The sequence below is a fragment of the Branchiostoma lanceolatum genome, chromosome 13 (genome assembly GCF_035083965.1).
Source record: "Branchiostoma lanceolatum isolate klBraLanc5 chromosome 13, klBraLanc5.hap2, whole genome shotgun sequence".
Lineage (NCBI taxonomy): Eukaryota > Metazoa > Chordata > Leptocardii > Amphioxiformes > Branchiostomatidae > Branchiostoma > Branchiostoma lanceolatum.
The window spans coordinates 10,942,770-10,956,350 of NC_089734.1; the positions used below are offsets into that span (position 1 = coordinate 10,942,770).

Sequence of the window (13,581 nt, forward strand, 5' to 3'; positions counted from 1 at the left end):
TCTTGCTCGCAAACTTTTTTACCTAAGCCAAAAAATGTCAATACGCAACTCATGCGGACTTGAATGCACGCACAAGTGTGAGCGGGCCCTAAGAGTGCATGGCAAACTTTTTCTCGGAAAACTTGTGTGTCAATCAAGTATAATTTCAGACCAATCGTAAATCTTCCAAATTAATGCAATCACGTTGTTTGCCCTGTCCTAGTTGTTCCGTCAACTGGCAAATAACGTACACCGCCCAACTCTGCACTGATGACTGAAAACTTATGATCTGTCATTTGCCGCTCTATTTGTGACTCTATTATCATAAATTTTCCCAATCTACTGTCACAGAGCTCATACTTAATGATAGTTTCTGGCATTAATTAATAGGTATAACATTAATCCTTGGCAGAAAACCCATGATGTGTTCCTTATGTTGTACACATAATCACCAATTCATTCTGGTATGATTTATATTGATGACAACGTTAATGTTTAAGACAATCCTAATATTTCATGGTATATGTAGTCACTCTGTATACATCTAGATTACATTTGTATCTTGGAAGTTATTACCTTTATTCCTGCCATTATTATGCTGTCTTCAACGTATCTGATGTTTTATATTCCGTAACGGTACAGTTCTGCCAAGAGATAAATTATTCATACATCACGCGCGTCACTGTCTCCCAGGCGTGACTACAGATATTACTCAAGAAAAAGATCAAACGCACTGATGATAAATGGCCTCTTCATTTCTCTTATCAGGCCATTATGACTGTGTGACGAGGACTAATGTTACTTATCGACTCCTATCTCGACACGTCTTTTGAAGCTTGCGGCAACGGGGGTGTGTTAAAGTAATGCTACGGACCCCGTCAGGCCGGGCCCCGAAACCACACATTTGTCTCAGTGTACCGTGTGGTACCGTGTGCTCACGTGATCACACGAATAGCTCACGGCGTCTATTTGTTACCGGGTCCCGCGTTGAACTTAAGTCCTAGTTTAAGTCACCGCAGGGCCCGGCCTGCCCCCAAAATAGCCAAGTCACCCTACGTGGCACCGTGGGACACCCTACGTATCGCCAGCCCATTTCCAATTGAGACCGTAGCATCACGATGACGAATGTTTCTTATCGACTTGTATCTTGACATTTCCTTTGAAGCTGAGGTGTGTTGTATGTCTTATACATGAGGCAATAGGTTTATGATGTCGAGGAAGATGAGTGTGTATGGAGGAAGAGATAAGAAGACGTTTTTCCAAGTTACTGATTAATCAGATTGTCTTTTGAGATAAATATCGTCTTTGGGTGAATAATTTACGACGAAGACATGCTATTAGATTCCTGTACGTTGACGATTCTGCCTGATACTATAGTATTGTGTTTTCTTTTAATTCACTCATCAGTTTCATGTGTTGGAGTAAGACAAGTCGTACAGCATAGCTGATTCTCACATTCATCTGAGTAATAATGTATTGCCTTTTAACATGCTCGAGGCACCTCCTCGACCACGGGACCCCATTTTACGTCCCTTCCGTAAGACGAATGCAGCTCCAACCAGGATGCCCTTCCCCGGATTCGAACCGGGGTCTTCCAGTCACCAACTAATTGGAAACAGGAGCTCAACTGGGAGGCCGCTACCAATCGGGCCGCACGCTTTGAAATCTTTACAAAAAAGACAACAACAACCATTGATATATTCAACAGATACGTCAATGATCATGTGACAAATACTCCAACTGAGTGGTTTACGTGCTTAAAAGAAAAAAGAACCCTTTAAACTGTTGCACAGGCTGTGCAATTTAATGCTCCCTAATTCGATTGTGCTTAATGTAGTACCCTGGCAATAAAAGTGTAGCGTGGCTCGTAAAACTGCCATTGCCTGACGTAATTACATATTTATGACTAGTCTGTCTGCGCATCGTTGAGATATGGAGCATCTCAACAATAAAAGATGTCATTGAAAGCAAAACATGGAGCTGTAAATGAAACGTTAACGGCAGACAATCCACCCGGTATTGCTTAATAAGGTCATAAAATGACGAATGTTCGTACGTGGGCGTAGATCGCAAGGGCAGATGAGAATATATCGAAAAGTCATGTTATCTCAACAAAAGCCCTCAAAACGCTTTCGTCATGCATATTCGTTTCGTTTCACAAGATGCCGATAAAGTCGGCATTGCTGATGGTTATAGATATGTAATATGTTGATGGTACCGTTATAGATATGTAATACGGTAATGGCGCAAATGTTTCTAGTTTTGTGATAATGTTGCGAAGGTCGATGACTGAACGTGATGACGGAGTGAATGTCTTTTTATCAGAGACAAAATTTATAACATGTACCTTTGTGCAATGGCGACATAACGTACACGAATGCTAGTTAAGTGTTAAAATGGTGTGCATAGAACATTAGCCAGATACGCACATTTAATTTATGACGCAAAAGGTAATTTTTCACTGTCATCATAACAGTGTGAGATTACATTTTATCATTTAATGACGTCAATCTCCAGAAGATAATAGATGTCCAGTACAAAATAGCTGTCTATTATTCGCCAATCAATGTCTATTTCGGTAGCGTATGGTGGTAAACCAGAACCATTCATCTGAATAATTTATGAGAATAATAGATCACCGCTGCCACTTCTGTGTCCGGACAATGTCACTAACCTGGAAAGGGCGTATCTCTTATGCCCTTATTCCTATATATATATAATATATATGTCTTATTAACATTTCAAAGATCTAGCTAGCCCAATTTTAAAGTGTTTAGATATTTTAGATGGTGTGAATACTTAACTTGTTCTTAACATCTGTGACAGAAGTATAAGGTATGTATAACTATAACGTTATGTAAATACCAACATAATTTAAGAATTCCAATACGCCAGGTGGTACGGTGGATAAAGTTTTCAACATGGACCGAAAAACTTAATTCGACTGTGTTTGGAATGCGTATTTGGTAGCACTACTAGTACTAGTACCATATTTTGAAGGTCTTGTGCTTCATACCAACTTCACAATTTCTTTAGTTTAGGTTGGACAGTAACCAATACTATCGGAATCACTGATCCTTTTTGTATGTCAAGATATTTAAATGTTTTGATGCCAAAGTTTTCAGTCGGTCTAGGTCATACTTACAAGTGGGCTAATGGGCAACATGTTGTTTATTTGTATTTGTTTGCCATCATAGCGCAATACACCAGGTTTGTACTGAAGAGTAAAAAAATGCATATCCGGACAGATATATTTGATCCACTCACATTGAGTGGCCGCGGGAAGAACCTCTGCCCTTTTCGATAAATGTGTGTGTGGGTGTTTTACCTGCTGGAGGTGTAGCTCTCCTCAAACACGGGACCTACATCTGGGTGAACGTACTGCGGAGGTCACTAGAGGTCAGCACTCTCCTGCATCCTAGTGGACGAAAGACTTTCCTGGTTTTTTGGGGGGGGAATTGAGGACTCATAGATATTCCATGCGGTGACTGATGTCCATGTGTGCTGCTGCACTGTGTATGATTGATGGGATTGTGGCAGTTTTCTAGTGGTCTAATTTACTTTATTGACCATGAGAATGCATTTCTAGTTAGGCCTAAGAAAAAAATTGTTATCGGTTACGGCTCTGAACAAATTAGGTTTTAACTTTGTTTTTGATTTCGGCCGAAGTGATGCACTGACAAATACTGTTTGACATTGTAAAAGTCATCAAGACACTGGTATTTTCAACATCATATTGTTTTTATACAGATATACATTGTACAAGCATGAGTACTAGTATGACGGGTATATAATCCGTTTATAGATATACAATTAATACCTCACGTGAGTCAACTATATGTTATCATTTTTTCATCAATTCTAGTTTTGACGTTATGTTATACCACTAATGTGTTTATCAAGAATAAGGTATTGTTTTCATATTGTTCGTATGCACGGAGTACCAAACTCAGCAGCAAACTTCAACTTATTAGATATTATTCGATTCGCAAGTGCAGGTCACAACAAAACATGTTCAAAGTTAATAAATGCAAGGTATACTAGCTAAAATTAATCAGCTTCAACTTCTCTTCGCTTTAACCCTGAATTCTATGTACTAGGAAAGTATATTTGCATGATTCTCTGGGTACAAAAGAGCCTAACTGAGAGGTTGACGGCAAACAACCACTTGCTTAATTTGGCCCAATTGGTCTCACTTGCTAACATTGAACAACTTCAACTTCTTTTCGCTTTTACTTTAACTTTTACGTACTAGGGAAGCATATTTGCATGATTCTCTGGGTACAAAAGAGCCTAACTGAAATGTTGACGGCAAACAACCACTTGCTTAGTTTGGCCCAATTGATCCCAACTAGGTCACCCTGTTCCAAACCTAACGTCCCGCGAGTGTTAAATAAATGTGGGCTTGTGGTAGCAAGGTCACACGATAGATTGCTCCCGAGAGGATATATGTCTTAGGCTAAGTTCCGGTAGCCAAGCCTGTACATTTGAACCCGCCTAGGTTTATCTCTCTCCACGACAACGCCTCGTATTTCAAACGAATTACGTCCTCCGTGCAATAGGGGTCATAGGTTATAGGGAGGAGCAGATTCCATACCGAGCTGCCCCGGTCTAGATTAGGGTAGTGTGGAGCTGTCCACGACTAGAGTTGAGTTCGGGCGCTCCGAGTTGTGTTATTCTTCTGCAGACGCGGATACATCAGTTTTTAGGACATTTGTGACTGCTAATCGTCCACGGAATTCCGACGCAGGGCTATTATTCGTCCGAACAAAACAAGGGACGGGGAGAGAATAGAGACAAGGCCGCGCAGTCGCCGAGAGAAGTTATTCAACTGCAGCGACTCGACCTTTGCTTTGCACACAGTCCCACAACTGAACCTTGCTGGCGGCATACGCACAGTCTGGCTACCGAAATACTCCGAACTACTGAGCTCTAGCAGCAAAGGTGGGTTGGTTTAGTGTCTTCTGTATTTAAACTAAACATTCGTGATTCCCTATTACTGTACAGTTGGTGTTTTATGTGTGACTCAGCCGCAAAATTGTCTCGAATCGTCTTCTCATTTACAGTTAAGGGTAGAATCGTACACAAATAACACCAAGACTACGTGAGCGACACTGTGTACGTTTTGTACATGTCTTTTGGGCTTTATAGAATGTACACATTTAAATTGGGTTGATATTGTTGTATCAACAAGCTGTTACGCCCGACAATGACAGAGAGAGGTCGAGAAATGCATGATTAACTTTTGTACACACAATTTGCCCTGCTTTATAATACGTTGCCCTCACGGTTCAGTCTGGCATTTAGCGACCTTACATTTAAGACAGTGATTTGTGACAGGGAGTTTTGTCAACTCGACAAACCAACTTGTGCATTTATAGATTTGCGTTTAATGAATATTCAGTGACGAGTCCTGTGCTCTTTGAAAACTTATCTTGCGAACTACGTCTTGTCTTGAAGACGGATCACGTTCTCTAAGAACCTAGAATCAGACTGCTTACGCCAGGGACCTAATAGTTATTCACATACACCCCTGGTACGCTTGTGTCAGCCCTCTCGACGGTTGGATTGCAGCTGTTCTCTCGAGGCAGTCAGAATGGATGGTCTCTCCCTCTATAGTGTTTGCTCGCCATTGTTTTCTTTCAATTCGGAAGCTTTTCAATGTAGCTCTCTCCTGGGGCCGGGCGACCTCGGTCCGACCTCTACCCTTCTACAACATTTCTTCTCTACCCAGTAGAAATAATTTTCGCGCTGTCTGCTGAGAGAAGTAGTCGGAGTTGTCAACAGACAAAATGGTGGGCGGTTGTCGCCATTTGTATTGGTTATCTTGGGTTGGTCGAGCCGGTTTGTTTACATCCGTGGAGAGAACAATAGTGCCAGGCTGTAGCAGCCATTGTTGATTTGTTTACAGTTGGCTGATTATCTCTCGACAGAGAACGTGTTTTGTGTCCGTGTGTGTGTGCGGTTTGTGGTCACTATTCCTTTTTTTACGCAAATAAACTTGCAAATACGTCATATTGGTGCTGTAGACTCCTCATTTAGCAAGGATTAGTTTTGATAATACTAGTAGTCTAAGAACAGCGCTGAGGACTATTTATATAACCTATTTCTACCAAGTTCGATTTTTACCGCGTATACACGTTACTTGTTTTAGCACTTCTTTGTCAGATGCTCCAGCTGCGTTCACTATTTATCAAACAATTTTATCAAACAGAATGGATGTAATACAACGATCTTTATTGATACAACAAAAGTACATCGACTTTCGTAATAGAAGCAAAATTTTAGTTTGACATTGAATACTAAAAGATGGTTTGAAATATTTTTAAGATGTTATGCATTTGGTTATGTTTTGTCGTTAGAGAAAGTTACAGACAATTGAAATGTTGGACCGTAAATCCAAACACAGATATGTTTTCGTAAATTCGTAGTTGTCTTTTCTACAGAATGCTGCTTCAGAACGTGAAAAGACCTTACTGTTCGTTGTTTGCATGGTTTTGTATATACCAAGGAAGTTAAACCTCCTTGATTAAACCTCATTGTATAAACGCACGTACAACTTGTGGGATCTTTGGCCCTCAACGTTCTTCAGGTAGTGTATCGTCAGCAAAAAATGGCGCCAATCACGAACTGAACTTGTCCTCTGCCCCAGACAAAAACATGGCGGTATGGTACTCAAAATAGACTTGTCTCCAACGTATGTTAAATCATTTAGAACGTTCGGTGGTTTTCTGGCTTCAAGAGACTAATGTTTTTATAACGCTTGAGGTTTCTAATTTGTGGTAATCGTTTTTATTGATTTCCTTAGGGCTTATGTCATAAATAAACATTAAATACTTATGATAAAAGTGTGCTTTATTGAATTACGTTAACCACCACTTGAAGAAATGATTAGATAGTAGAACCTAATGCGATTAAGCTTACGGTATAATTAGGTTTCTTTCCACAAATTGTGCTGAGCCAACCAGTGCCCCTTAATAATGATTGACAGGGTATACTCAAGGTTCATAGGTCATGCGTAGGGCGGTAACTAGTTCAACTTCAAGGGTCCCGAGTTCGTTCCGCGGTCTATTAAATTTTAATCACATCAATGATACGCCAATGACCTGTCAACGGACCAGAATGTAGTAGAGACCACTTTATTACATTGATACATTCTGCCGCTGTAAAGCATAATCGTATTAATCAAATTATATATATTGTAGAAATGAATAGTATCTATCATGGCTAACCTAATAAAAGAAACAAAAGTTGTATTTCACTAATTCAATTCAAGTTGCAAAACCAACATTTTCTGTACTAAAGACGAATGCGAACAAATTTGCAGCAGAAAATAAGGACGTTGTACTTTCTCCACGTTGTTTTTGTCGTTGTCAGGACACAAGCTAGATGTAGGTCACCAAGTTGTTATTTTAGGACGGGCCTCAAAAATAGCCAGCTTCAACATACACACTGGGAGCATAAACGGACCCAAGCCTTTACGAAGCTGAAAAATGAATGTAAGAACGTGTCAGTGTAGTTTAGGGCGTATTTCGTCACGCTATGCAGTAATATGATAAGTTTATTGCAGATTCACGATCCTAGGTTAATTGCAAGTTGACAACAATTAATCAAGATCCACTAACATAAAGTGGAACATTAGGTATACGTGTGATACAAATTGCGAAGATTAACTACGTTGCTAGAATACAATAAGTTTCAATATCTACGATACTAATGTGGGGTTCGACTTCTTCTATGAAAGCAGGAGTAGGATGTGATTAGCCTCTACCAGGCTCCAGACGTAGAAATCGGCCAAATAGAGGATTGCCACGTGACAAACTGTATCTATCGGCTGACCAACTCCTCTATTTGGTCGATTTCTACTCTTCCCAGCCACGTCTGGAGCCTGGTAGAGGATAGGATGTAATATAAACGGAGTAGGATGTACTACTTCTCGCTTCGTCGCCGATGTCAGTTGACTCCGACGGCGGTCTCTGTATATAATAAGGGCGGATTAGAAGCTTTACCCGCTCGTTATCCTGCACTTCTGTATCATTTGTGATACATCAATACCAACACCTCCACAAAGGTCTCATGCTAATCCGGACCACTTATAGCGCAATAGAAACCAAACTAACACCGCTATTATTAGTGTAGATCCCAATAGGAAGGTAATACTACACTATAGCAGTGGTACGCGTTGTTATGTGAGCCTGTTGAAAATTGTACCGGTTTATCTACACGTTGGAATGATAATCCCGTGTTATTTAGCCCAAGTTGTTATCGTCGGCACTTAGATTGGCGGGTCACTATCTAGAACATGGCCTGTGGCGTTTTTTGTGTGGCTTTAGTTATGTGCTGTTTGCTTATACTGTGATAGTGCACCAGATTTCCGGTTGCATGCTACCAGATCCATCCCCGAATCTGAAATTTGAACTCTGATTGTGGACCTCGACATATGCATAAATTGAATTGTAACTGAAGTTCAATTTGATTTATTTTTGCGCGGTTGACAAGTAGTTTTTGCCTCTACCAGGCTCCACAGGTCGCAAACTGTAACTTCTTTGGCGGACCTACTCCTCTGGCATGTTATCCGTCTATTTGGCCAATTTCTACTATTTTTCCAGCGACCTGTGAAGCCTGGTAGAGGCTACGTAATCAGTACGAATAGCCATATCTATGTCTGTAGGGTAGACTCCAAGTTCTGCTGACTGACTGACAGAGAACCGGTTTCTAGTCGTGTGTCGGAGGTTATATAATAATTTTCAGGAGTCGGGTCGAGTTCTGTTGTGTTCAATGAGCTGTATATGTCAACTCAAAATTTAAAAGAGCTACTACAGTTTTGACATTATGAGCAAAGCTTTGTTTATTGAATAACTGACTATGTTATTTGACTACGAATATATTTGTTCGTATGAGACATTTTGGTTCATTAAATTGTTTTCAAATGTTCTAAGAAACTTTAAAAAGTTAAGGTACAAAAACATCCACTACAATTTATGCAAATGGCCTCTACTAGCTCTAAGGAATATTTGCTATGTATACTGTTATACTTGCAGTCTTGCTATATACTATCTACTGATCTAACCGCGGTGTAACCCAAGTTTAAGATTGAATTATTTTTCTAACTTGTCAATTACATGATTGCTTGGATTATTTTGCTGACATTCCCATTTTTTCACGGTGATAACGATATATATTGGAGGTTCTAGCGTGCTTACCCGAGACTGGTACAAACACACTGTGACGTGTGGGCGGTCTGACGGGACCTCTTGGGACTCGCGTGAACCAAGAATGAACCAAAACAGTCTCTGGTTGTCTGGTAAGGTTAAGATATGGACAACCTCGAGCGGCAAACATCGACTCATGTGTATATGCTACTAGCGTAGGGCTTATCAAAATCTGCCTGGGCGGGCGGGCAACACTCCCAGCACCGTAGAGATACCGAGGAGCTACCGATGGTTACTAGGCTAAGACCGTACGAACACGAACGAGAAACAAAAAAAACAACCCAACTTCTTCAATTCCTTGTAAGTTCACTCGATGTCTATCTTTTTATTTCATTTATTCATCAGACAACTAGGAAGCTCCTACAACTTTATTAGTTGATCTCCAAGGGGACCTCATATATATGTGTCTAATATGATACAACGTGTAAAGCATACGGGCGGCTTTAGACTGGCGACCGTATACAGTCGTTCGACTGGCTGTCGTCACGACGTCGACGGCTTCAACCGATAGCCGATAGCCGTGGGCTTCAAACATCTGTACGTAAAAGAACCCAACACACTTGCAAGAACACTTATCGAGAAGGGTGACCTGAGGCTGAAAACATGAAGCGTAGTGAAGACGAATTACAATTCCACTAACCAGACGCAAAAGCACATCATGAATCACCTGAGTTAAGGATGGCTGCTTTACCGTTTAACCTTTTTAGAAACTAGGGATTTCCAGTCTCAGCGTGAACGTCTGATCAGCGACGCCAGTGATTTATGGAAGTAAGTACAGATATTGAGGGGTTTCTTCCATGTTTGTTTTGTCCCATGACGCTTGCAGCCCTCCCCATGAGGACCCAAGCTGAGCCCAGTCCGTATCTGGAACCTCCGCCCATTTATGTACTAATGGCCGCAGCACGCAAGTATCTCTGATATGTGTCAAGTCAAACTGATGGCTTCTACAGAGAAACTGTTACATGATACAGATTAACATACATACATGATACAGCACTATTCATACACATGTAAGTCATGTAAAAGCATGGCTTGGCCTAGCCGCACGCGGATACGGTCCCCCAAGCAGACACGGTCCACAGCCAAAGAACCTGGCCCCGATAAGTTGAAAGTCGTGAATCAGCGCTCGCCAAAAAAATAAACGCCGCCGCCGTCCGGGAGGCCTGCAAAGGAGGCTAGGCTTGGCCCACTGAGAGACCAGACCATTTACGCAAGGTTAGAAATATAGATTTATCAGTCAAATGGAAAATATGAAATATAAAACAATAATTAGTCTGTGCTGAAAACAGCTGCTTTTTTGATGTGCCTCTAGATGATATCAAATATTCGAAAAGAGAATGAGTGAGCTCGAGTGTGTGAGTGTGTGAGTGAGCTCGAGTGTGTGAGTGAGTGAGTGAGTGAGTGAGTGAGTGAGTGAGTGATGAAAATATCGGCACGACTTGTTTCAGGTTGGATACCGACACATATAGGCAAGTTACGGCGCGGTCGTCATTTGTCGTAGTCCGTCGTGCGATTTTGTTGTTCAAGCAGGCTGTGAAAGAATCTACCGCCGACAAGGCTCTACGCCTTTACCATGACTAAGACAGTTGGATTTTGCACAACATATGTACGACTATCACAATGATACCCTCAGTCTGCGATCGTACGACAATCGTTCTACGAACGTGACCGTCAACAACGGCTACAGTGTCCATTCGTATCTCTATTTATATAATTTAGTATCCATCGACTGATTCTAATGGCGGTATTTTATTACCGTTCTTGAAGATGACTTTTATAGATTGCTATCGATTTCTTATGACTGGTCTACACGTCTGGATGCCTGCATTGAAATATGTATTCAGGGCGTCGATAGGGGACAGCGGTATTAGCTTTAGCCGCGCTCCAACTGTTTGCTGGCCGCCGATGAACTGTTGGGGAGCAACTCTAGACCAGAGACTGGCACATAAGCCACGAAAGTAACAAACATAAAAAACGCCGACAGTCGTATGTCCAAAGACAAGGCATAACTCAACGTAATACGTGACTATAGGCATGGCTTAGGGATATGGGTCAAGTGAAGATTTATGGACAAAAGTCACGATACATTTTTTTTGTCTTGGACGTACAACAGACAGCTGCTTGAAACACAAATTAGTCAAAGCACGGGATGTTTTGCGCAAACTCTCTTCGAGTCATAACATTATGGATGACATGGAACTGCAGTCCTAAAGGAAGTCGCTGGGGCCCAACTCTTTCCTATTTGGTTGCCGACTTTTATTGCAACACATAAACCACGGTTTAGACTGACATATAGTAACTGTATAGTAACAGTACAATGCTGCAGAGCCGCAACAGTACGGTACACTGCATCTGATATTGCATAACTGGATGGAATTATCAAAGAGCCATTTGGACTTTTCTAGACTCATCTACGACCAGGTCGATGACCCACTTAACAGGACACCTCATGTTGGCCCCATTATAGAGTCTAGCCACATTTCTGCTAAAACAGGGCACGCAGGAAATTTGGAAGGTCGTGAGATTTTTCCTCATCAATCTTCGGACACTGTGACACTCAGGACAGGGAGTGAGTGAAAGGTATTTGGCCGCCGACGGATCGCACCATTGATGGAAAAGGAGGGGTGGTTAGGGTGATGTTTTAGCTCCGTGGGTCACTCGTTAGCTCAGACCAGGTGCAGTCCATTGGCCCTCAGTTAGGTCGCGATCCCGTTGGCCCTGCCCTTGACACACTAACATACGGATCTACATATCGTTTTCTCTCGCGGGGTTTTCTGAGAAACACATAAGAGGCCTTTAGGAAATTTGGGGAGTGGTTAGTGTGGAGATTGGGATGATTCGCTTTGTCCTAAGACATTAGCATCAGTTCCAGACTCCTCCCGGCTGTTTTCTTTTTCAAGTTACCGTTTTCTTATTACATTTTTCTTATTCTCGGTCAGCCAAAAAAAAAAAGAAATGTAAAAAGAAATCAAAACTTGAAAAAGAAAACAGCCGGAATGAGTCTGCAACGGAGGCTAGTTCAAGTACCTCTACAAATGTCTTTGTTCTATTTTCAACAAAATTCGGAGAATAAACTCCTTATCCTTTCGCCACAGTTATTTGCAACATCAATTTTGTACAGATATTTGGACTCATATCCTCGCAAAAAAATTAACAGCTAAACACAATGACGTTACCTATTATCAAAGATATTTAGGAACCATTCTACAACTGTTTAAAAGACTTACCTGCAACGTTTTCTGAGACGGTCTATCGGAAGATACGTTGTCGCAGACTGTCGGTCACTGTCCTCTCCCAACTGTATAGATGAGCACATGTAGTCAAGGTTTTATAAACTTGAGGAGTTCAGGGGTCACTTGTCAAAACATCTTGTCTTTACTTGGGTGGTACAGTAGCCTCTCTTTACAGGCCTCTTCCATGCTCTCGAACAAAGCTTACCTGGCAGAATTATGTCAGAGATGAGACTTAAGATCGAGACTTGGTTGTATGTGTAGCCTAAACAACTATGTTGGTACCAAATATATACAATTTGGTTGACACCAAATATATTGAAGAAACGGATGTAAATAAACAATTTCTAGGTCTTTTGTGTGTTGCATTGTTTGCAAAACATGCCATGCACAATTGAAAGTTTTAGCGCAGCACTTAGCGACCTTTCAGGACGGCTGTCTCTATGATTGTTGCATCAGCCAAATGATGGACCAACCAGTCTTTCAACTCACTCACTAACTCACTCACTCATTTACACTCACTCACTCACTCACTCTCACTCACCCTCTCACCTCTCTCTCACTCATTCTCACTACTCACTCGTATACACTCACTCACTCACTCACTCACTCACTCACTCACTCACTCACTCACTCACTCACTCACTCACTCACTCACTCACTCACTCACTCACTCACTCACTCACTCACTCAAGGACAAATACCAGAAGGCATGTTATGGGTGGAGACAAGCTTTGTACATGGGAATGTTAATCTTATGTTTCTTCAATGATAGCTTTGCGTCGTCGACTTTTTCAAGGGCCATATTTTTTCAACCCTCGGTCATTGAACTCGTGAAGTACAACGGGGAAGTTTTCTAGATCATTTCTATTACATTATCTTTAATGTTTTGTTTGTTTCCCATGTACATATATATATATATATATATATATATATATATATATATATAGAATAAGAACCAACACACACTAGTGTATATACATGTAACAGTTATGTCTCGCCTCCTCCATTGTGTTACCCCATCTCTATGCACGGTGATTTCTTTTTGTCCACCCCTCCGAAGTTTTGGAATAGAATCGTCCTTGAACGGGTCATTGAACTCAACGTTGACACACTCTATTATGTACTTATAAGTTACCAATGTCATATCTACCGTCCAG

General features: G+C 41.2%; 1 protein-coding gene across 2 annotated transcripts in view; it reads right to left on the minus strand.

The window, feature by feature from the left end:
* Positions 1-12,533, minus strand: part of LOC136447287 (corticotropin-releasing factor receptor 2-like) — a 78,452-nt gene extending 65,919 nt beyond the window's left edge. For both annotated transcript variants that reach the window (XM_066446021.1, XM_066446019.1), the window contains exon 1: positions 12,419-12,533. The gene's annotated coding sequence lies outside the window, so the exon portion shown is untranslated. The remainder of the gene's footprint in view (positions 1-12,418) is intronic.
* Between the last annotated feature and the right edge of the window lie 1,048 nt (positions 12,534-13,581).